Source organism: Pinus tabuliformis, chromosome 9 (assembly GCF_031772625.1).
Source record: "Pinus tabuliformis cultivar Carrire ecotype Pingquan chromosome 9, CPIR1, whole genome shotgun sequence".
NCBI classification, from domain to species: domain Eukaryota; kingdom Viridiplantae; phylum Streptophyta; class Pinopsida; order Pinales; family Pinaceae; genus Pinus; species Pinus tabuliformis.
In genome coordinates this window covers 1,617,401,283-1,617,424,343 of record NC_142307.1, presented here as the reverse complement: position 1 = coordinate 1,617,424,343, position 23,061 = coordinate 1,617,401,283, and positions in this window count along the sequence as shown.

Genomic DNA, 23,061 nt, shown 5'->3' with positions numbered 1-23,061 from the left:
CAGCAATTAGTTGAATACCTCCAGTGAGATTTGGAATTGAATGAAGATCCTGCACGCATGAATATAGAAACTAAAATTATATAGTTACACGTATGATCATAGATCAATGAAGACATGGTATTCCCTGGAGTCAATAACCATGAATCGTAACACTGCCACAGTTGCTATCACAGCTAACAAGGTGAAAAAACATACATTCGCCCAATGCCACGTCTTCCCTAGTGAACTCAAATCCTTTCCCTTCACTTTAATATACATATGGCTTTCCAACAAAATATTTAATGGTATCACGTTCACTGTGCCAGTAAAATTCATAAAATCACCCACAAATGGAAGCAGAGCCCCAACAAGTGTGGTCACTATCAGATATGTCCCTCAAGCTAGCACCCTCACTATCCAATTGCGAACAGAATACACACTTTCATTGCTCCTTCCGAACTTTGCATCCAAAAAATCGTACATGGGGCTTCCACATATCTACAACCATTCCATTAGGGTTTATAACCTGGAGTGGTACTTTGGGCGGCAAAGCAGTGGTAAGTGGTATCGAGAGTTTTGGCTCTGATTCCACAAACCAGAGGATACGTAGCAGTAGAGGAGTGTGGGGAAACTGCTTTATCGGGTGGTTAACCCCCGTGTGCCTTATCAACCCGAAATCTACAGTGAACCATTGGATCTTTCAGGAGAAGATAAACTGTTATGAAACTAGCTCAAGAAAAATATAGAAAAGATAGATCAACGCCTTAGAATTCAGCCTCTTCGAGGGGGCAACCTCCTTTACATTACATAAATGAACAATTCTTGGATGATTCAAATGAAAAAACCTCCTTTCTATATATGGGAGCATAAGTAGTCACAATATAACCCAACCGACCTAACAATAATAATATAAAGCCACAAAAATAACAATAGAGGGATTCTATGGGGCACAGTAATAACAATATGGGGATAATAGGGGCACAACAATATTAATATGAGGTACAACTACAATAGTAATGGGGTAATCACTAGTATTATAGGGACCCAACATGCCCCTTTCCTTCAAAAACGTGTTATCCTCAATGCTTGATAAGTTCTGGATGCTTCTGTATAAAATTCTCATTCTCCCATGTGGAATCTTCAGCGGATAAGTTCTTCCACTTGATAAGATACTCCGAAATTGTTCGATTTCGTAGATGTCGAGTTCTTGTTTCTGTGACTGCTTCCAGTTCCAATATAATATTTCCTTCCTCGTCAAGTTCTGGAAATATTGTTTGAACTGGGAGCTTGTCGCCTATAACCTTCTTTAAACATGAAACATGGAAAATTGGGTGCGATCAAGAAGTTGCAGGAAGCTCCAATTTGTATGCCATAGTACCAATCTTTTGCAACACCTTGTATGGACCATAATATTTTGGTGATAATTTATTATCCTTCTTAGCTTGCTTGAGGGACATTTGCTTATATGGTTGTAGCCGTAGGAATACCCAATCACCTACACCAAAACTTCTTTCGCTACGATGTTGATCTGCCTGTTGTTTCATTATATTCTGTGCCAACACGAGGTTATCCTTTAAGAGTTGGAGGACTTGTTGTTGATGTTCGATGTGATGTTCCACTACTTGAACCTTAGAATTTTCTCTTAAATATGATGTGATGGATGGTGGCTGATACCCATAAAGTGCCATAAATGGGGTCATTTTTGTTGTTGTATGGAAGGAAGTGTTAGACCACCATTCAGCCAGAGGCAACCATTTGACCCATTGTGTTTGTTTACCAGATACAAAGCAACGAAGATATCCTTCCAAACATTTGTTACTATCTCAGTTTGCCCATCAGATTGAGGATGATAAGATGAGCTATGAGCTAACTAAGTACCAAGACAAGAAAATAATTCTGTCCAAAAATTTCCAGTGAAAATGGGATCTCTGTCACTTACAATAGTCTTTGGGTTTCCATGTAGCTTTTGAATTATTTCCATAAATGCAGTAGAAACTGTACTGGCTTTAAATGGATGTGATAATGCACAAAAGTGTACATACTTGGTAAGTTTGTCAACTACCACCATGATGACACTCTTTCCCTCAGACTTGGGTAAACCTGTGATAAAATCCATTGAAACCTCCTCCCAACATTGGCTTGGGATGGATAAAGGTTGTAATAGACCCAGTGTCTTAATTGTTTCAACTTTATTTTGTTGGAAAACCAAACATTCTGCCACAAACTTTTGAATATCTGATTTAAGGCCATACCAAAAAAATTCCTTCTTAACCCTGTGGTAAGTTTTTAAAAATCCTGAGTGCCCTCCTAAGGGAGAAGTGTGCAATTCCATAAGAATATTTTGTTTTAGTTGGGAATTCTTATAGAGGTATAAGCGACCTTTGTACCATAACGAATCATTTTTCCAGCTAAATGTATCAGACATACTGGAATCTTGTTGTAACTTTCGCATAAGTGCCCACACTTCTTCGTCATTCTTCCATTCCTCCCTTGCTTCGTTTATGCAATATAGTTGGAGAATAGAAATGGTGCACAACAATGCTTCCACATCCTCATCCTTTCTTGAGAGTGCATATGCCACCACATTTTGCTTCCCTTTTTTGTAGATGATTTCAAAGTCATAAACCAACATATTTGTGACCCACTTTTGTTGCTCTTCAGAGGATAATCTTTGTTCTAAAAAGTATTTATGGCTATCATGATCCGTTTTTACCTTGAAGTTTCTTCCCATTAGGTAGGGTCGCCATTTCTTAAGTGCATGGAGTATTGCCAACATTTCCTTCTCATAAATAGCTTTGTGTAAAAAATTTCCCTTGATTGGACAACTTTCAAAAGCAATGGGTCTTTCATCTTGCATTAAAACAGCACCAATTCCATTTCCTGAAGTATCACATTCCACAATAAAGGTTTTTGTGAAGTCCGATGTAGCTAAGACCGGTGCTTGGCACATTGCCTCTTTAAGATGTTCGAATGCCTTTGTTGCTTCTGGAGTCCATGAAAAAGCATCTTTCTTCAATAATGTTGTTAGAGGTGAGCTGTTATTCTCCCATAATTCTTAACAAACTTGCGATAATACCCTGTCAACCCGAGAAATCCTCACAGCTGCTTTATGGATGTGGGAATTTTCTATTCCTTAATGGCTTTAATTTTGCTAGGGTCTACCTTAAGTCCTTCATGAGATACAATATGACCTAGATATTCCACCTCTTGTACTCCAAAGAAACATTTGGATCTTTTTGCATATAATTGTTTCTCCTCCAATAGTTGTAGCACCCTGTCAACATGTTCAACATGATCCTTCCAAGACTTGCTGTAGATTAGTATATCATCAAAAAATACTAACACAAATTTTCTAAGGAATGGTTTGAAAATTGAATTCATCAAACCTTGAAATGTTGAGGGTGCATTGGTAAGGCCAAAAGGCATGACCAAAAATTCATAATGACCCTCATGAGGTCTAAATGTTGTTTTCGGAATGTCTTCAGTCTTCATTCTGATTTGATGATATCCTGAATGAAGATCCAACTTGGTGAAGTAAATTGATCCATGCAATTCATCTAGTAATTCATCAATGACAGGAATGGGAAACTTATCTTTAATATTGAGCTTGTTGAGCTCCCTATAATCCGGACACATGCACCATGATCCATCCTTCTTGTGCACCAATACTACTGGAGCAGAGAAAGAACTTTGACTCGGTTGAATTATACCAGCCTCTAGCATTTCTGCAACCATATGTTCAATTTCACTCTTTTGGGCATAGGGATATCTGTACGGCCTGATGTTTGGAGGAACAATTCCTGGAATTATATGAATAGCATGATCACGATCATGAATAGGTGGGAGACCTTTGGGAGTCTCAAATACCTTGGAATGATTGTCCAATAATTTTTGGAGATATGGAGAAATAGATGATTCCAATGTGGAAACATCTAGCAAACATAATTGTGCAATTACACCTCTTTGTTCCTTTTTTAGAAGCTTTTTCATACCGTTAGAGTTGATTATCTTTCCCAGTTTCCCTGCAATACCTCTTAATTCAACTTCCTTTCCTTCCACAAGAAAATTTCATGAAAATTTCTTGAAAATTAAAAGCTATTGTACCCAAGGACTGTAGCCATTGGATTCGTAGTACAACATCAGCACCTCCCATTGGAATGGAAAGCATTGGGCTAGTCAATACATATTCTCCCATGGATAGCTTGATATTATGGCACTTTCCCAAGCAATTTGTTGTTCCTCCTTGTAACCATCACTTGAAACTCTGGTGCTGGATACAAGAAGAAATTCAATTCTATTGCTACCTTACAATGAATAAAATTGTGGGTACTTCCTGAATCAATCAACACTATTACCTTTTTCTTCTTGATTTGTCCTTCTATCTTGATGGTTTGAGGAGTGGTAATTCCCGCCAATTCATTAAAAGATATGGTCGGATTCATTTCTTCTTTATCTAGGCTTTGTTCCTGGAGTATATCCTCTTCTTTTGACCTTTCTTGCTCCTTTTCTTCTTCCTCTTCAAAATCTATGTAGAATAATTTCTTCTCAGCACACTTATGACCTTTAGTGTATTTGCTATCACAACTGTAACAAAGCTCTTTTGCTCTTTTTTCTTCCAATTGTTGTGGTGTCAACCTTATAGGTTGTGGAAGACTAGGGGAAACAACACTTCCATCTTTATAGTTGTGAGTGGTGTGCTTCCTGGTTACCATAATTTTGCTTTCCATTTTTCTTGCTAACCTGAATTCCTTCTCTAATGAATCAAGTTCCCAAAGGCGAACATCATGTTGGATATTATCCTTTAAAGTCCCTATGAACACATCAATCCTATGCTCCTCTGCTATTTTTTACCCTTATGTTCAATTTTTGTAACTCCTCAATGTGCTCCATTATTGAACCCTTTTGTTTGAGACTTATCAATTGGCTAAAAAAAGTGTTGCTTTTTGTATCCTCATAATGTGCTGTCAATTCTTCCGTAGAAATTGCCCAAGTGATAATTTTTTTACGAGAGCAAAGCCATTGATACCATACAAACATATTTGGCTCCAAATATGAAGTTGCAATACGTACCTTTTGTGTGTTTTGCACATTATTGAGATCAAAAAATTGCTCCATTTGTAATATCCATGTTGCGGGACCTTACCATCAAACTTCCTTGTATCGATTTTTGGAATATGGTGGGTCTTCGATCCAACATTAGGGTCTATGGAATCAAGATTAACATTTATTTTGTTCTCATCATGAGTTTCCTTTACTACCCTTTCACCATTAGAGACCATTTCTTGTAGCAACTTATTCATATTTATCTTCAATTCTTCCATGTCTGTCTTCAAATCTGTCTTCAATCTGTCTTCCAATCATCCATCTTAGCTTCCATGCCATTCATATTAGCTTCCATTCCCTTTATCTTAGATTCCATGCCATTTATCTTAGCTTCTGTTAGCTTTTGTGAGGCTGACATTTGTTGCACTTGGTCTTGTAATTTTGATATATCATGTAGCATTTCTTCCTCTTCTTCATGAGTCATGCTATTGATTTCAGGTTGCTTACTAGGTGTTTGCATTTTCTTTCCTATGGGCATCAGTTACCGATAACAATGCTCTACTATGCCCTTTGAATCCCTTCAAAATAATTTTTCAAACCAAGCTTAAGAAAAAAAAAAAACTACACACCTTTTTTCACTTTGTAGGAGCTCGATATTGCCTCTTATGTATCTTTGTAATTTCTAATCATCCAGTTCTGAAATTGTGACTTGTAGTAGCCCTCTGTGTCCTCTTTCCAATGCCACCAGTCTCATCCCAATTGGATTCTCCAAGGAAGAGTTATGTGAAATCTCCCACAGTGACCTGATTATAGACTAGTTCAGTAGAGCGAACTTGTACGACGTCCCACGTGTCCCTGTTTTAATCTTTGGCTCTAAAATAGATATGCAAGAAACTACAGCCCATCCTCTTTCTGTTGCTTCTTACGAAATGTCAATCCGATGCTCAGAGAGAAAGTTATGACGATTTTCCCCAGGTCACCTGTTTGGAATGTAATTCAGGAGTCTGCAAAAAGACCAACTTCCTCATATCATATCTCCATAAATATAGCGCGAAAAGCTCTGAAATTAGGACTTGAGATTCAACGCGATGTCTTCTAAAATGGGTTTTTGTTTTAGCTTCTGAAACATCATAGAAAAAAGTTCTAGCAAAAATGACACGATGACCTGTTTGGAGCAGCGAAACCCTAGAATCCAAAGCTCTGATACCAAATGTTATGAAATCAGCTCAAGAAAAAGATAGAAAAGATAGATCAACACCTTAGAATTCAGCCTCTTCAAGGGGGCAACCTCCTTTACATTACATAAATTAGCAATTCTTGGATGATTCAAATGACAAAACCTCCTTTCTATATATAGGAGTATAAAGAGTCACAATATAGCCCAGCCGACCTAACAATAATAATATAAAGCCACAAAATAACAATAGAGGGATTCGATGGGGCACAATAATAACAATATGGGGATAATAGGGGCACAACAATATTAATAAGGGGTAAAGCTACAATAGTAATGGGGTAATCACTAGTATTATAAGGACCCAACATAAACGGCAGAGAAGGAATAAATTTTGGGAGAGCATTTAAAAAAAAGACCAAAACCTTCTTTTTTCTACGTACTAGTCATGTCATTGAGAGAAACTTTTGTTATACCTGTATTTCTGGAAGCATACCTGAATTAAATACAAAAATGAGATTTGTTGCAGCACCAATTGTTCCAAACATTCTTCTTTTACTTAAACCTAAACTTGAAATCTCATAATCTCTCGCTGGGCTATTGAGACCTACATATCCAAAGTAAGCAGAAAATTAAGATTTTTCTCCAAGTGATTGTTTTAATACCGAACTTGACAAGAACCATGAACTAGAAGATATGTAAGCATCACAAGTAATATGTATCCTGGTTAAAAGAAAAGAGAGATACCATCACGTATAGACAATCCAATAGCAACAATGATATAGATGCAACTTAAGAATGTTGAAACACCGAGCCATAACCTCAGAGACGATAAGTGGGAAATGCCAAATGAAAAATGCTATAAATAATTCCTGTAATTGCGATGCAGTAAGGTAGCTTCAGTGTGGTAGATTCATTCTTGTGTAAAGTATATATTGCCTGCACAATACTCAATCAGAAGAGATGAAAAATAGATAATTAATAAGGAATTGTTGCATGTAAAAGTAGGGGAGCATGGCTTGGGGATAGGAGGTAATTAAGTACAAGAGTAGGGAGCTACCTGCAAAGCTTGTCTATCCAAAATGATAAATCCAGTGGTGATCATGAATAGATTGATATATTATAGAGTCCATGTTAAGTAATACATTTTCCTATTCAGGAAAATTCACAATCACAATCGATATGAAAGGAAGAAGTGATTATGTGCAAGTATGAAGATGTTAATTTAATGAAAGTAACAAGAAATGGGATGGGTGAGTGTAAAAGAAATTTACCATAAATGTGACCAGCTAAGTCTCTATATAGACTATGTTGGATGCCTCCAGTTTCGTGCAAACGCACTAGGAGGGTGTTTGCATAGAGTGATATGAAGGCTGTCGCTATCAATCCCAAGGTGCCCACTACCCATCCCAAGGGAACCATGACAATCCCTGAATACCCCAATGCATATGCACTGTTGAGTGATGTTATCATAATGAGGTCGAATTGGTACCATGTATTTGCAATAATCTCAATATTATTATTTATCGAAGTTGGTATAGACATATACAACGCAAAATGTAAAAATATTGAACGATATGACTTACCGTGACTTGAGACTTGAGGTGTTTCAATCTCGCAGGTTTCTCCTTCGTGTCCATGCCATCCCTCTGCGAAATTTTTTCCTCCAAAAGAATAGTTCCCGACATACACTATCTTACATTTTCGACACGTACACTATGTTACATCCCTCAAGCGAAGCTTCATCTAGTGTGTCGCTCCATCTAATGTGTGGTTATTTGCATGGAGGTGGCTAATTGAAACATCTGCATGGAGGAGGCCAATTGAAACAGTAAGTGATGGCTATATGATATTGAAACTGTTAGTGATTGCCACGCTAAATCAATGTCTTACATCCCTCTGGTCATGTTTCTTATAGGAGAATTGAAACTGTTGGTGTTCCTAACGTAATTGAAACTGATGGTGATGGAAATTTGTACATTTCACAACCATTTTTTATTTTTCCACTTCATCTTAATCATAATAGGTGGCGATTAACAAATGGTATGGTAAATTTTTAATGAAGGTTTGCAATTTTTTAATTTAAACATGGTTTAATCACTTGATTTAGATATGCAAGAAAGTTACTGTTGCGAATTTCATTCATTGATTTAATGACGACTACGAGAAAATACTGGCATCTTTCAATTTAGGCCATCCGATAAAAAATATTAATTAAGAAAATATATACATATTTGACATTGAAATATTTTAATAAACATGCACATTGAAATATTTTAATAAACATGCACATTGAAATATTTTATCTGTGTCCATATTAAAATATTTTATTGTTATTAATATTTTTTTAGATAAATGAAGTTGATATTGAAATATATTAATTAACATGGATTTTCAAATAGTTTATATATATCTATATATATATTGGTTAATATTTTTTAGATAGATAAATGAAGTTGATATTGCAATATATTAAATAACATGGATTTTCAAATAGTTTATATATATATATATATATATATATATATATATATTGGTGTGGTTCACGTGCACCCTGGTCATTGGGTGGCCGCTATGTCCACGAAAATATTTGAGCTGATCAACCCCGAAGGGAATCAAGCCCCGCAGCCAATAACTAGGCCTAACACCAAGGGCTTTGGGGAGAATTGACCCTGTGACTTCCTGATCCTCGAGGCACTAATTTGACTGGTTGAGATAACCCTTGGGGTTATATATATATATATATATATATATATATATATATATATATATATATATATATATATATATATATATATATATACACACACAATGTACTAGCCACCACCAGTGTGAAACCTCTAATTTGTGATGCACATGAGCAACCACTCACTCCATGTCACTCCCTGACGAAAACCACCACTTCCTCAACTATGCAGGGCACTACCTGCTGCAGGCTCCTACCTCCAATAGTTTCTTTGAGCACCATTAGATGGGAGCCATTTCTCCCAATTTCTCAGGCCACAACCCAAAGGAAGCCACCACTCTTTGAATCCAAAAACCATCACTTGCCCACAGAAGGCCCCAACAATCAAGCTCTTGTGGACCACATTCATACATTTTCAAACTAGGGTCCACTATCTCTGCTCAAACATTGTAGGGCATGTTTCATCCAATTTTTAGGCTCAACCCACTTAATCCTCTACTCAACCTAAATACAAAAACCATTGAATCAAATCTCTTTTTGCAACACACGATCAATCTATTCTCTCATAAACAAATATGCTCATCAAACCCACTCAACAACAATAGCACATAAAACTCTATCTTAGCAATAAAAAATCTGCTCAATGCACTCAACAAAAACCTTGTTGGGTGTGTGTTATATTCTTTCCATCACTAACCCCACACGCAAAGCTGGGGGGCAGTAGCCTCCTTGCACGGGGTATGGGGTGGCACTCCAGGAATTTTGTTTTGGACCCTATATTAGGTGGGCAGACCTACCTATTGTTTTGTGCATTGATTTCAGACATGGTTTTGGGCATGATGGTTTTCTACCAATGGTATTTTGTAGATCCGGTCAAGGAAACTAGGATTATGTTCTAATACCGGGTTAATGAATTGGGGTATATGGATGCTACAACATGTATATATGTATTGTAACATTGAAAGGAATATAATGAAAAATCAATCTAGTAGTCCCGGTTTTGAGATCTAGGTGAAAATCTTTGTGTATTTGTTTTTTGTTTCTTGCCATTGTATATTTTTTGTTTTTTAAGAATTCGTTTGCAAGTAATTTCTATACAAGGTTAAAACCTACATTTGGTATCAGAGCTAGGTTTCAGCTTCAAGGGGATGTCTTTGCTGTTGAGGGGTTTTTTCTAGGGCCTATGGTAGACCTTGTTGAGTGAGAGATATGCGGGATTGATTCTTGCAATGAGAGAAGATGGCGAAAAAACGAAAGATAGAGATTGAGAAATTTAATGGTCAAAGTTTTGAGTTGTGGGAACTCAATATGGAGGATCTGCTAGTCGATAAAGATTAGTGGATCATGGTAGATCTGGGTACTAAACCAACGACATTGTTCAATAAAGACTTGAAGAACTTGGGTTAGAAAGCAAAGAGAATAATATGATTATGTATCTCAGATTGAGTATTGTTGAATGTATCAGGGGAAGCTTCAGCGAAGGCTTTGGGGGAAAAGTTAGGGGCTTTGTGGGAAAAGTTAGGGACTTTGTACCAATCTAAGTCTTCGGTGAATAAATTGTTCATGAGGAAAAAATTGTATAACTTGAGGATGAAGGATGGAGACTCAGTGACAAAGCATATGAATATCTTTAATACTGTCGTAAGCCAATTGTTATCTGTTGATATTAAAATTTCATATGAGGATAAGTGCATGAGTTTGTTGCATTCTCTATTAGATTCTTGGGATAGTTTGGTTGTTGCAATAGGTAGAAATACAACTACCTTGCTGTTTGATGAAATAGTCTCATGCTTGTTGTTAGAGGAGATAAGACAGAAAAATATGGAGGGTGAGAATAGTGATGCCTTGTCTATATGAGGATGGTCCCAGAAAAGAAACAAAAATAAGTCCTCGAGTGGGAGATAAAAATCTAGAGGGAGATATAAATCTCTAGGAAAACTTGTAAATGTGTGGTGGAAATGTGGAAAGGAAGGGCCCTTCAAAAAGGACTGTAGATCTAAAACTCCTAAGAAATGAAAGGGATCTGATGATGCTCCTTCTGCAGAGGTGAAAACCATCTCAGATGAAGGTGGGTATGTGTACTTGGATTCTTATTCAAGCACACATGTAGATCATGAGGCATGGTTGACTGACTCGGGTGCATCCTTTCACTTCATTCCCCATAAGGAGTGGTTCTATGAGATTGAGAAATATGATGTTGGTGATGTCTTTTTAGGGGATGATAGGAAGGCAAGAATCATTACATGTTGAAAATTGAAGCTAAAGTTGGAAGGTGGAAGGATTAGAACAGTTATGGGTGTTCCACATTTTCCTACAGTGGGCAGGTATATTATTTTTGTAAGCAAGATGGATGATGTAGGTGTAAAAATAATGTTCGGGAAAGATACTTGCAAGATGGTTCGGGGAGCACTGGTATTGATGTGGGGACATATTGAAACTCCATAAAATATTTTGGGTAGCACTGTTATTAATGGGTGTAACAATTTTGTGGATCCTGAAAGTGGACCAAAAAATCTAGTGGTCTCTAGAGAAAATACCATCCTATGACATCAATGTCTTGGACATATTGGAGAAAAGGGCCTTCAAATATTTCATGGTAATGGTATGGTAGATGGTATGTCTAATTTCTCTCTGGATTTCAATTTATGTGAACATTGTGTATATGGGAAAAGAATCGAGTGAGTTTCCCCTCTGCTGCTAAGAGGGCGAAAGGGATATTAGAGCTTGTGCACAGTGATGTGTTTGGACCTGTGTCGGTTCCATCATTGGGTAAGTCTATGTACTATGTATCATTTATATACGACTTCTCAAGGAATACATGGAAATATTTCCTAAGGAAGAAATCTGAAGTCTTTGACAAGTTTAAATAATTTAAGGCTCTGGTGGAAAACCAGAAAGAGAAGAAGATAAAGGTGTTGAGGACAGATAACGGTGGGGAGTTCTACAAGAAGGAATTTGAAGATTTTTGTAATAAGTGTGGTATATCATAGTAGAATACTACTCCATATACACCTCATCAAAATGGAGTTGCAGAAAGAATGAACATGAAGTTGATGGAAAAGGTAAGAAGCATGATCAGTGGTGTTTGGTTAGGACAATAATTCTTGGCAGAGGTGATGGAGACTGCATGCTACCTGGTCAACATATCACCTTCATCAATGTTAGAGGATAAAAGTTCACATGAGACATGGACTGGTAAGAAACCCTCTCTTTCACATTTGAGGGTATTTGGTTGTGATGCATATGTAGTACATGTTCCAAGCGAGAAAAGAACCAAGTTGGATAGTAAATCTAAAAGGTGCATCTTTATTGGGTATAAGGATGTTTTAAAAGGTTATAATATTTGGAACCCAGAAACAAGGAAGGTTGCGTAAAACCGAGATGTTGTGTTTAGAGAGGTGAAAAATGTTATTAAACATTAAGTCCTACCAAAGGAACTTGAGAAGATAGAGTTTGAGCTAAAGGAGGAAGAATTAGACTCTACAACAGAAGAGGAATCAGAAGATGAAGAACCAAAAACTCCAGCTGTGATAAGATCAGTTCGAGAAAGAAGGCAACTAGAAAGTGTTACACATCATTTTTTCACTGTCCATGTATTTCCTGTCTACGATCCTAGAGGACCTCTACAGTGTACCCGACATGCTTTCCCATCGTGATGAAAACCCCAGTATGTCCCTCTTCATGAGCAGGATAATTCCCCTTTGCACCATTTCCCAAGAATCCTTCTTCTATCCCACTTTACAAGACAGGTGCTACTAACCAGTTTTCTCCTCGCACCGATTTATAGAGGTTAAAACTAGCCCTCACGTTGATAAAGTGACTGAGCCCTTTTCCAGTCACATCGAACCTCTTTTGGAAGGTTTTTTAAATAAGGAGACAAAGCTTTCATGTCTAGAAGCTTAGTAACAAAAATTGGGTAGATGGTTGGGCCAGATAGAGCTGCGGAAATCAGTTTGGGCTCCTTTACCCTATTAGGATGGAACAACCTTTAGAGATAAGACCTTCTCCCATAATGAGATGAACCATCTCCCACCCATCCAAGCTATATAAACCTTTGTTTTTCCCAAGCAAAAGCTAGTTGGATTTTTGGAGCAAGTTTGAATTACCAACAAGTCATCTATAGCTTGTACCTTTCTAGTGTATGTTTGAGGGAGAATAGTGTTATTTTGGTTTTGTTTGAGACTAGAGGGAAATAGGCCTTAAAACATTCATTTTTGTGGTTATCCATGAAGTGTTAGCAAAAGTGTGGGAACCTGGATACATCGGAGGAGACCAGCAAAGTCACAACATCAGTTGTAATCTCTTTCTAATTTATATAAATGCAACCATTGATTGATTTACTACATGAAGTGTCATTTTACATCTTTATGGCTTAATGTTACTTGAACTATTAAGTAGGATGAATACAATATTGTATGCTATCACGTTTATTGTTGTTGTTGTTTTCTTATTTCAGGTATTCGAATAAAGGAAACGAAAGATAGCTAGAGTGAGGAAGCATGATCATCACCAAGTGGAATAGTGTTCTAAGAGGTAGGCCCTCTTAATTGATTCTAGCTTAAGGATATTTTCCATAGATTGTTTGTTTGTGGCTAGACTTGCTCTCTCGGGCTAGAGGAATTGTTTGTGTCCGCACTAAGAATTTACTTGCACCACAAATTAGTGACCATACAGAGGAGCCAATCCTTCTCTTTGATGGATTGTCATTTTATGGTTTTGTGTGAAATTTTCTAGTATCACCATTTCCCTTTAGTGTTCTCTGATTTTCCTGGTTTACTTCTCTAAGCCTGAAATTTACAATGGAAAGTCTAGTCTTAGCCTTTCAAAATTCTTATTTTTTTCCTTGAATCATAGGCCAGTGCATTTATTTTTCTGACAGTGGCACCAATCAGTGTGAGTTTCTCAAAAAAAGTCATACCGACCCCCTTTTTGCACGTGTTGTTAGTTAATCCATTGCCTTGATTCTTATAGGTGAAGATCAGGGTTTACCCTAAATCATACCCAGTGTGTCTTTCCCTTCTGATTTCTATCTCTCAACTTGTTTTGACTGTGTTCTCCCTAGCTAGAAACCTCTTTTAGCTTTGTTTGTATGATTGGTTGATTTGCATTTTCTTCGCTTGGTTTCTTGAGTTATTGGATGGTGCATAACTCTAGGGCATCTAGGTCATCACCCATTCACTTGTTTTCCTACTTAGAAAGTCAAGTTGATAGTCACATTTGCTCCTTGTATTTTGTTTGATTAGTTCTTTTGTTGCTTTGATTTCCATTTAACAAGTTTGAAAAGTTTCATTTAGTGTTTGAGCATCTCTTTTCGGGCATAGATCACATTGCCCATCTTGTTTTTGGTTCAGTCTTTGCTTCATAAATTTTGAAAGGAATTCTCTTTCGTGCTTTGTGTTTGCTTGTGATTGATTGTATTGAGAATATTTCATTGAAGTGTTTGTGAAAGATTCATTTTGTCATTTCATTGAAGAATACATAATTATAGTTTGTTGAATCAATATGTTACATTAGTTAGCATCATTGAAGGCTAGAGTTGCATCGTCACTTGCATTGGAAGAGAATTGAATTCTCTTTACTAGTGAAAGGGCTACTTGAAGTGCATTTGATAGGAAAGTTAGGAATTGGAAAGAGTTTTTTTTCCCATCATTTTGTTTTCAAAAGGCGAAATAGTGAAAAAGCCATTGTGCTTTCAATTTCCTTTTTTGTTGCATTTGAGTGTGTTTTCTACTCTCATTAGTGTAGACAATTCATCGAATTGAAAGCATCTTGTCTCATTTAGCTACATATAGGTGTTTTTGAGTCACATTGATAAGGCCTGAAAACTGAGACATAATTTCAAAATAAACTCTAAAATGTACTCAATTAACCTAATGCGCACTTGAAATCTAACGATCACATCTTAGAAGGTCTAGGCTAGAGACGTGTTCTGGAATCTTAAAACCTAACAATTGTCGTTTGCTTCGGCACTAGAAAATGCTAGTAAGGACTTGTGCCCCTCGTACTTTCAAGTACATAAAGGGAGACCCCATTAGACTGCAATCATTTATCCATAGGAAGCGGAGTCTGCCACCTTGTTAACATGATACATCGAACATAGCATTCGGGGAGATTCCCTGCATGTACTTCTCGGTTCGCTTGGAGGAATTCTGTAGTTCACGATTACCTGGTAATTCCTTTTACCTAGATCATCCTGAGTAGTCATTTTGATATTTTGATGCCCTAAATATAAAAGATCACCTGAGTGCTTTTTCTTTTGAGCTCGTTTCAAACCGAAAGTGATAGAGTCACCATTGCTTCTTTCTCAACTATTAAAACATGAAAAAACACCAATTCGTTTTTTCATCTTAAAAAATTGTTGCCCACGATCTTATAACATCCCTGTTATTATTTTTTAGAACACATCATGAGTATACATTTAAATACATTTTAAAGCCCTTGAAATCAATTTCTCTTTTGGTTATTTGAGACAAAATCATTGTGGCTAAACCCATTGGTTCACCTAGTTCCTCTTCCTCTCCTCTGTCTAAACGATTGTCTGAGGAGCCCTTTCCTTAATTGCCACATTCGCTTGAGGACCAAGGTGTGGAGCTTGGAATTGTTCTGAGTATTCAACCTTTGTCATCTCGTCCTCCCCCTTCAGATATTGGGTCACTTTTTGACATTGGCCCGGAATATCCGGATAACCCTATCCAGACTCCAGAGAGTCTGCCAAATTCTGAAGGTTAGCTTGGACTCATTGTTTATCCTCTGAATCCTTTGTTCAATCCTATTGTGATATCACCACAACTTCCATACAGTTCGCACAATCAGCCATGTATTCCTTTGGAATTATCCCCTTGAACATCTGCGGTTGTTTGTCGTTGTCTATTTTCACCCATGGAATCAGAAGGTGACATCCCAGTCTCCTCTCAGGGTCACTCGGAGTCTTCCACTCCACGCACAGTGGAGGAGCAAGAATATCCCTTCCCTCCTGAAGGTTTCCCTTACATAGGAAGCATTCTGACTAATGTTCATCCTGAGTTACCGTATAATTACGTCACTTTAGCTTAGTTGGTTTCAGGCATGCTTACTGCCTCATCATTGTATCACAACCCTATTTGCGCATCTGGCACTATGCCTACCACATGTCCATTCATTCAGAACCTGACCTCCCAACAGACGGTGATTTATGTAGTTACTTCAGTGCCGGTGCAACCCACCATTCCCAATCCTCTTGTTTCATCAATCCATGTAACCTGTTTGGTTCAACTGATGATCTCGATTCATGTCATTGTCAGTTCTTCGATCCCTCCAGTAATTTGTTAGGCTATTCCATTGCTTGGGGGGCAGAGTCCAGATGTTTGTATGATGCCTGGCATAACCAATGTGAGTGGTTCACAACCTCACATGGTTGGGATGAACCAACCCTCTTCGGGTGCCATTCCAAATCATGTTGGTCCTGCTAGATCAGGTAATGTCCAGTACCAACATCCCAATGTTGGTCCGTCTGGGTCAAGTCATGTCGAGTACCAACAACCCAATGTTGGTCTGTCTAGATCAAGTCACATCCAGTACTAGCAACCCAATATGGCTCAAGGTCAGTACCAACTTCATTATGTTCAATATGATTCAAAAGAGATCGATAATCCATCATACACCCCTCAGCCTGGACCTTATGTCCAGCTTGTTCCATCCGTCGCGCCCAGTGGATATGGCTAGATACAATTCAGGTACTTTCAAGTTGTCATTCCGAGAACTATTCAAGTACCTTTCCACCAGCAAGGACGAATCCTATAGCAGCAAGGGAAACCTTTGTTGAAGCAAGGGCCATCCATGCAGCAACAAGGCTAGATCATGTTGCAGCAGGGACAATTGCAACAACTGTAGGGGCAACCCTCGCAATAGTTGCAGCAAACCATGCAGCCGCAAATGTAGTATGCACCGCAATCCTCCCAGCCTATGCCTTTGCAAGGTCAACCTTTGCAGCCGCAAGGATAACCTTTACAGCTGCAAGTTCAACCCTTGCAGCCACAAGGTCAACCCAGGCAGCAACAACCCTTATACTCATATCAACAGGGTCAACCTTTGCAAGGGCAAGGCTAAGGTCAAGTCCTACAGCAGTAGGTGCAAAATCCTTATGTCCAAGGGCAACAAGTTCCGCCTCCTTTTGTCCAAGGATAGCAAGTCCAAAATCCTTATGTAAAAGGACAACAAGTGCATAATCCTTATGTCCAAGGGCAACAAGTCCAAAACCTGTTTGTCCAGGGGCAGCAGGTCCAAAACCCTTATGCTCAGATACATCATGTGCAAAATCCATATGTCCAAGGTCAATAGGCTCAACAACCTTTTAGCTAGTATGTTGCTTATCAACAGCCTCTAGCTGGACAGTTTCAAGGCTTTCAAGGCCAGAATCCTCCCTACGGGTAACGTAACCTATAGTGGGGACAAAATCAAATGCCTTATGGACAAAATCCTTACGAACAAGGATGGGCCCCGCTAGTTGGGCCCCCTTATTGACCTCAAATGCCTTTCAATACTCAATTGCCATTGTTGTCTACGCTATAATTACCAGTTGTGTCTAGACTCATGAATGACTTGATTCTTCATTCGCCATACTGGTCTCCAGTTCCGTCCAAGATTCCAAGCGATTGTCCGAAGTTTGAAGGAAAAGCGAAAGAGGATCCTCTAGCCCACGTGATGACATATCACCTCTGGTGCTCCTTGAATTCCTACGTTGATGATTCTATTTGTCTTTGCCTTTTCCAACGAACTCTTATAGGGGCTGCAACCAAATGGTATATCGAGCTACCTCAGAATACCTATCATGAATTTAACACTCTTTCCATGACCTTTCTCACACATTTCCAACTGCCAGATCGCTATGAAACTAGCACCTATTGAAAAGGTCACTCAAGCAAGACACTGTGACCCACATCTCCGATCACATCCATGAATGGAGATGCAGACATCATTTGATTAACTTTGAAATTGATAATCAATTGTTTACCGAGTGGTTCACCAAGTCATTTGTCAAAGAATTTGTTGAGGACATTGCTATGGGTGGATGCATCACTAAGGAACAATACATTGCACATGCCCAGTATCTAGACCTTGTCTATTCACAGTCTGACACATTATCTGATGTGCTACCCAATGCGCCCAGACCATCATCTAATCTGATGACATCTAACCCTCCGGCTACCCCTCCTGTTGATGGATTAATTGGTTTAGTGACTCAAACCCTCGCAAAATCTTCTTCCAAACAAAATTCGGTCTCCACCACTGCTCCCAATGGTTCCTCTTGCAATGCATCCGGCCTTGGTAAAAACTTGGAGGTTCACGTTGTCCAGTCTATTGTAACAGATTAATCCTGTAAAGGTAAGAAGAAAGGCAAAGGCAAGGGTAAAGTTGATGCCCCAAAATAGGGTCCTCCTAAATCATCTACTGGTGATGTTTCCCAACGGAAACCCAAGTATCCATGCCTCATCTATGAGGAGGATCACTATACTAAGGATTGTCCCAGACGGTTTGAAGTTAGTTGTTTTCTCAAAGGAACCCCAGTTGTCCTGAAAGAGCCCTTTCCATCCCAACAAACTCAAATGGTAGACCAGCCTTAGTCATCCACTTCCTCAGGTTCACAAGTGTTCATGATGAGTACCCTGATCAACATGGCTACCAGGTCAAAATATTATCAAACTCCTACCCATTAGTGGGGAAAGGGAAAGCAGGTACCCCTTCTTCTTCTGCTCTGTCTAGTTCTGGTCCTCTCCATATACAGTTACCCAATCCTGATTTCGCCATTTGACCACCTTCTTGAGGTGTGCTTCGAAAGTCCTCATAAAATCCCAACGCTCAAGCACTCAACATTATAACATTGTTCTAGATTTGGCTCAAGCACCATCAGCTATGTTTTCTCTCAAGGTCCTTCAAAGTTGTCCTTCTTAATGGAAATCGTTACTGTCAAGGAAAATTTTAAGAACCACCCTGAATTTATATGTATAATAAATGTCAAATACCCATGATACATAGGAAAAATGGGAGGAAAATTTATCACTAATATAATATGTGTGTGTGTGTGTGTGTATATATATATGTATATATTGGTGAAACTCTCAGTAGATTATATTATCTTGTAAAGTCATGGCGAATCTTTCACTAAATTATAAAATCTTGTAAGATCATGGAAAATCTTTCACTAAATAATAAAACATTGTGAAGTCTTGGCGAATGTTTTGTTATAGTATGAAACCATATATGATAATAATAAAACAAATTCATTAAAATGTAATATACTAACATACATGTTTGGAAAAAAAAACATAATTTCCACTTCCTACAAACAATGTTGCAAGTTTTAGTGACCATATTTGTCATGATAGGAGAGATTAATGTTTTCTCTACCACTTTTGTCAAGCTACCACTTTTGCCAAGCTATCAAATTTCTTTCTTATTCCATAGACTCCAATTGCGAGATAAAAAAAGCACATCAAGTTTGTTTACCCCAACATGCGAACAAGTACCAAGCCCCAACTATATAATATAATGAAGTAGTAGGTATCCCAAAGGCCTGAAGGGAATATAATGGAAAGAAGTGACCATTGTCAGAAGCCTTCCAATCAATATATAAATATATAAATGTAGATTTATTATTATTTTAATTGGAAATATTCAATTAAAAAATAAAATTTAATTACGTCTCTCCCAATCTAAATTTATTATTAGCATAATTCACTACCTTCATACCATTTTTAAGAGCGTTGTAACATGTGGATTAATTTCCTTTTTGGTGCACAATATCAACCTTTTAGGACAATATGGTGCAGTGACCCAATCCCTATAGATCATTACGAAAAAATCATGTGGATTAATTTCCTTTTTGGTGCACAATCTCCACCTTTTATGAAAATATGGTGCAATGACCCAACCCCTACAAATCATTATGACAAACTAAGAATAGCAGAGAAGATGAAAGGTTGTACAAACCAGCATATTTTTCAAACAACTAATCCAAGATCAATACCTTAACTTTTTCACGAAGATATCATATTGAGAATGTTTGAAAAATGGTGGGAAGTCTGGGCAACGACAATCTCTCTTTTGCTAGGGTGATGCGGAAAGAGTTAAGATTTCATTGTTTTGAATTTTTATTTTTGGTTAAAATAGAAAAACCAATGTTAATGGAGATATCAGAATTTTTTACTAAATTTTGTGAAGTGACTAAATGTAGCTTTAACCATTCACCTTAAGATTTATTTTTTTATACAATATAATTTCCTAAGTCTATTTAATATCTTCATTATCATAAAAACCAACCTGTATCCATCTTAACTCCACATCTACCACTCTTAGAGGGATGAAATCTATTTATCCCTCTCAGCACTTGGTAGACCCAGAATTAAGATGGATCTAAGCTGATATAATTTCCCTTTTAAATAGTCTATGCTCACATGAATACTATGGTATTACCATGGGTTATCATAAACTTGGAGCTTAAAAACTACTATTAGTAATTTATAAAAATTAACAAAATTAATAATTGATTTTTATTTTATTTTTTTATTTTAACCAAGTTAAAATGTTTAAGTGACATTAAATTACAAGATCCATTTTTACTCTTGATCTACCAAGCCCCTAGAGGGATCAAATATTTTTTTCACTCTATGTTAGTTTGCATATCGATATTTGATCCAAAGTAAAGATGGATCTATGCTAGTTTAATTCCCCCCCGTTTCCCCTTTAAATAGTCTATGCTCACATGGATACCATGGTATTACCATGGGTTATCATAAACCTGGAGCTTAAAAACTACTTGAGTAATTTATAAAAATTAATAATTAATTTTTATTTTTATTTTTATTTATTTTAACCAAGTTAAAATGTTTAAGTGACATTAAATTACAAGATCCATTTTTACTCTTGATCTACCAAGCCCCGAGAGGGATCAAATATTTTTTCACTCTATGTTAGTTTGCATATCACGATATTTGATCTAGAGTAAAGATGGATCTATGCTAGTTTAATTCTCCCCTTTAAATAGGTTGCATTCCATGTGAATACCATGGGTCAATACCATGTGCCATATTTATTTTTATTAATACTAATATTATGGTTAATAATGTTTCTTTGCATGGTATTAATAATAATTTGGCCCATAGGCTTCACCTAAATATAACACATTTTTTGAGTGTTCGTAAATATAAGGTGGCTTATGGAGTAAATATAAAAAATGTTTTATTTATTTACCATACCTCTCATTTATTTATATTTTTATTAATTTACCATACATTTTTTATAAATATGGTATTTGGTCCATAGTGTCACGCCCCCAAGCCGGTGGTAGTCTTTCAACCACTCTTAGCAAGGTGCGACACCACCGAACACTTTCTTTTCACCAATACTTATGTTCGTGGACTATGCCTAACCACTTATTCCTACTTAGTTTGTGTTTCGCAACCAAGTATTATTATGTTATCCTTTATACCAATAAACACCCATACACATTCATTATCAACAACAATTATAAATGATGAACACAATTGCATAGTATAAAGGGAGGGGCAACTCTCTGAACAATAAGTCTGCCCGAATCAATATATTATACAACAGTTTACAAAGCTTTACAAGTATACTTGGAAACCCCAAGTTTCATACTTAGCCAAATTTACAATCCAAGGCAAAACTCGATTGCGCAGCTCGTCGGCACCTCTGCACGGTCGTCGCACAACTCACTAACACTTCGTTCACCTTGTCGCACGATCGTGTTGTTTGCCCAGCTTGGGCGCGCCTCCAAGTCACCACACATGGGCGCCTCTGCCCGAGACACACCTCCGTTCACAATCTCAACACTTCACCAAGTCACCGTGCACACTTGCACACCGGGCAGGCGCTCACCCGAGTCACCAAGACACCTGCGCCAAGTTGTCGCATAAACCGGGCACCACACACCTGTGCACGCCTCACTCCAACCGACGGGCGACCTTGCCCGCGCCTTCACCCAACACCACGCTATCTTCGTGCGACCCTACCATAGAGCTGGCGCATCTCCAACGTCTGTGCCTTTACTCCTTGCTGCACCCACGCACTAGATCTGCGCCTTCCTCATGAGCGAGTTACTTTGTTGAGCGATGGTTGAACCCTTGTCAAATGCCTCCCACGCACTTGCAACTTATACCAAATGTAGGGCGAAGTCTGGTTGTCCAGCCGACTCGCCCAACACTCCACACACCATTGCAAAGTCTCCAAACATCATGTCGACCCCTCATCCAATGTAGGTCAGCCTCCATACGTCTACCACCATGCCACAATGCATATATACACACTCGCCCTCATTTTATTATGCACACAACACTCGCATAACCAAGTCTGAGCTCGCACTCTTCCAAACCACAGTCGCACATGCTTGTTTAACTCCAATCGTCGTTCGTTCAAGCCTACCCACACGCACGCACTGTCCACCCGCGCGCCCAGAACTGCGGGTCGTTACACATAGGATTCAATTAAATTAAACCTCTTTTTTTATCCTTCTTAAATAGAAAGACGGTTATGGACTAAATATAAAAGAGGTTTTATTTATTTACCATACCTCCACTTTATTTATATTTTTATTTATTTACACTTTTCCTTGTTCATAAATATAAGGTGGCATATGGAGTAAATATAAAAAAAATGTTTTATTTATTTACCATACATTTGGTTTATTTATATTTTTATTAATTTACCATACCTCTTTTATAAATATGGTATTTGGCCCATAGGATTCACTTAAATGAAACCTCGTTTTTGAGCCTTCTTAAATAGAAAGAGGGTTATAGACTAAATATTAAAAGAGGTTTTATTTATTTACCATACCTCTAGTTTATTTTTATTTTTATTTATTTACCATACTTTTGGAGTAAGTATAAAAAAAACTTTTATTTATTTACCATACCTCCATTGTATTTATATTTTTATTTATAACTATCATAAATACATTTTCTTGAAAATAGGGTGAAAGGAAGACTGTAACTCCTAATTTCAAGGGCTAAATTTACTTTTTTTACCCTCTCCCTTAAAATAAGATGGGCTAACCTCCATACCTAATTTTTTTTATAAAATAAATTTGAGGTGAAAAATGTACTATGATACAAAATATTTGCCCAATAAAAATATAAAACCCCTTAATTTAGCCCAAGGACGAAAATTCCTCCCTAAAATTTTC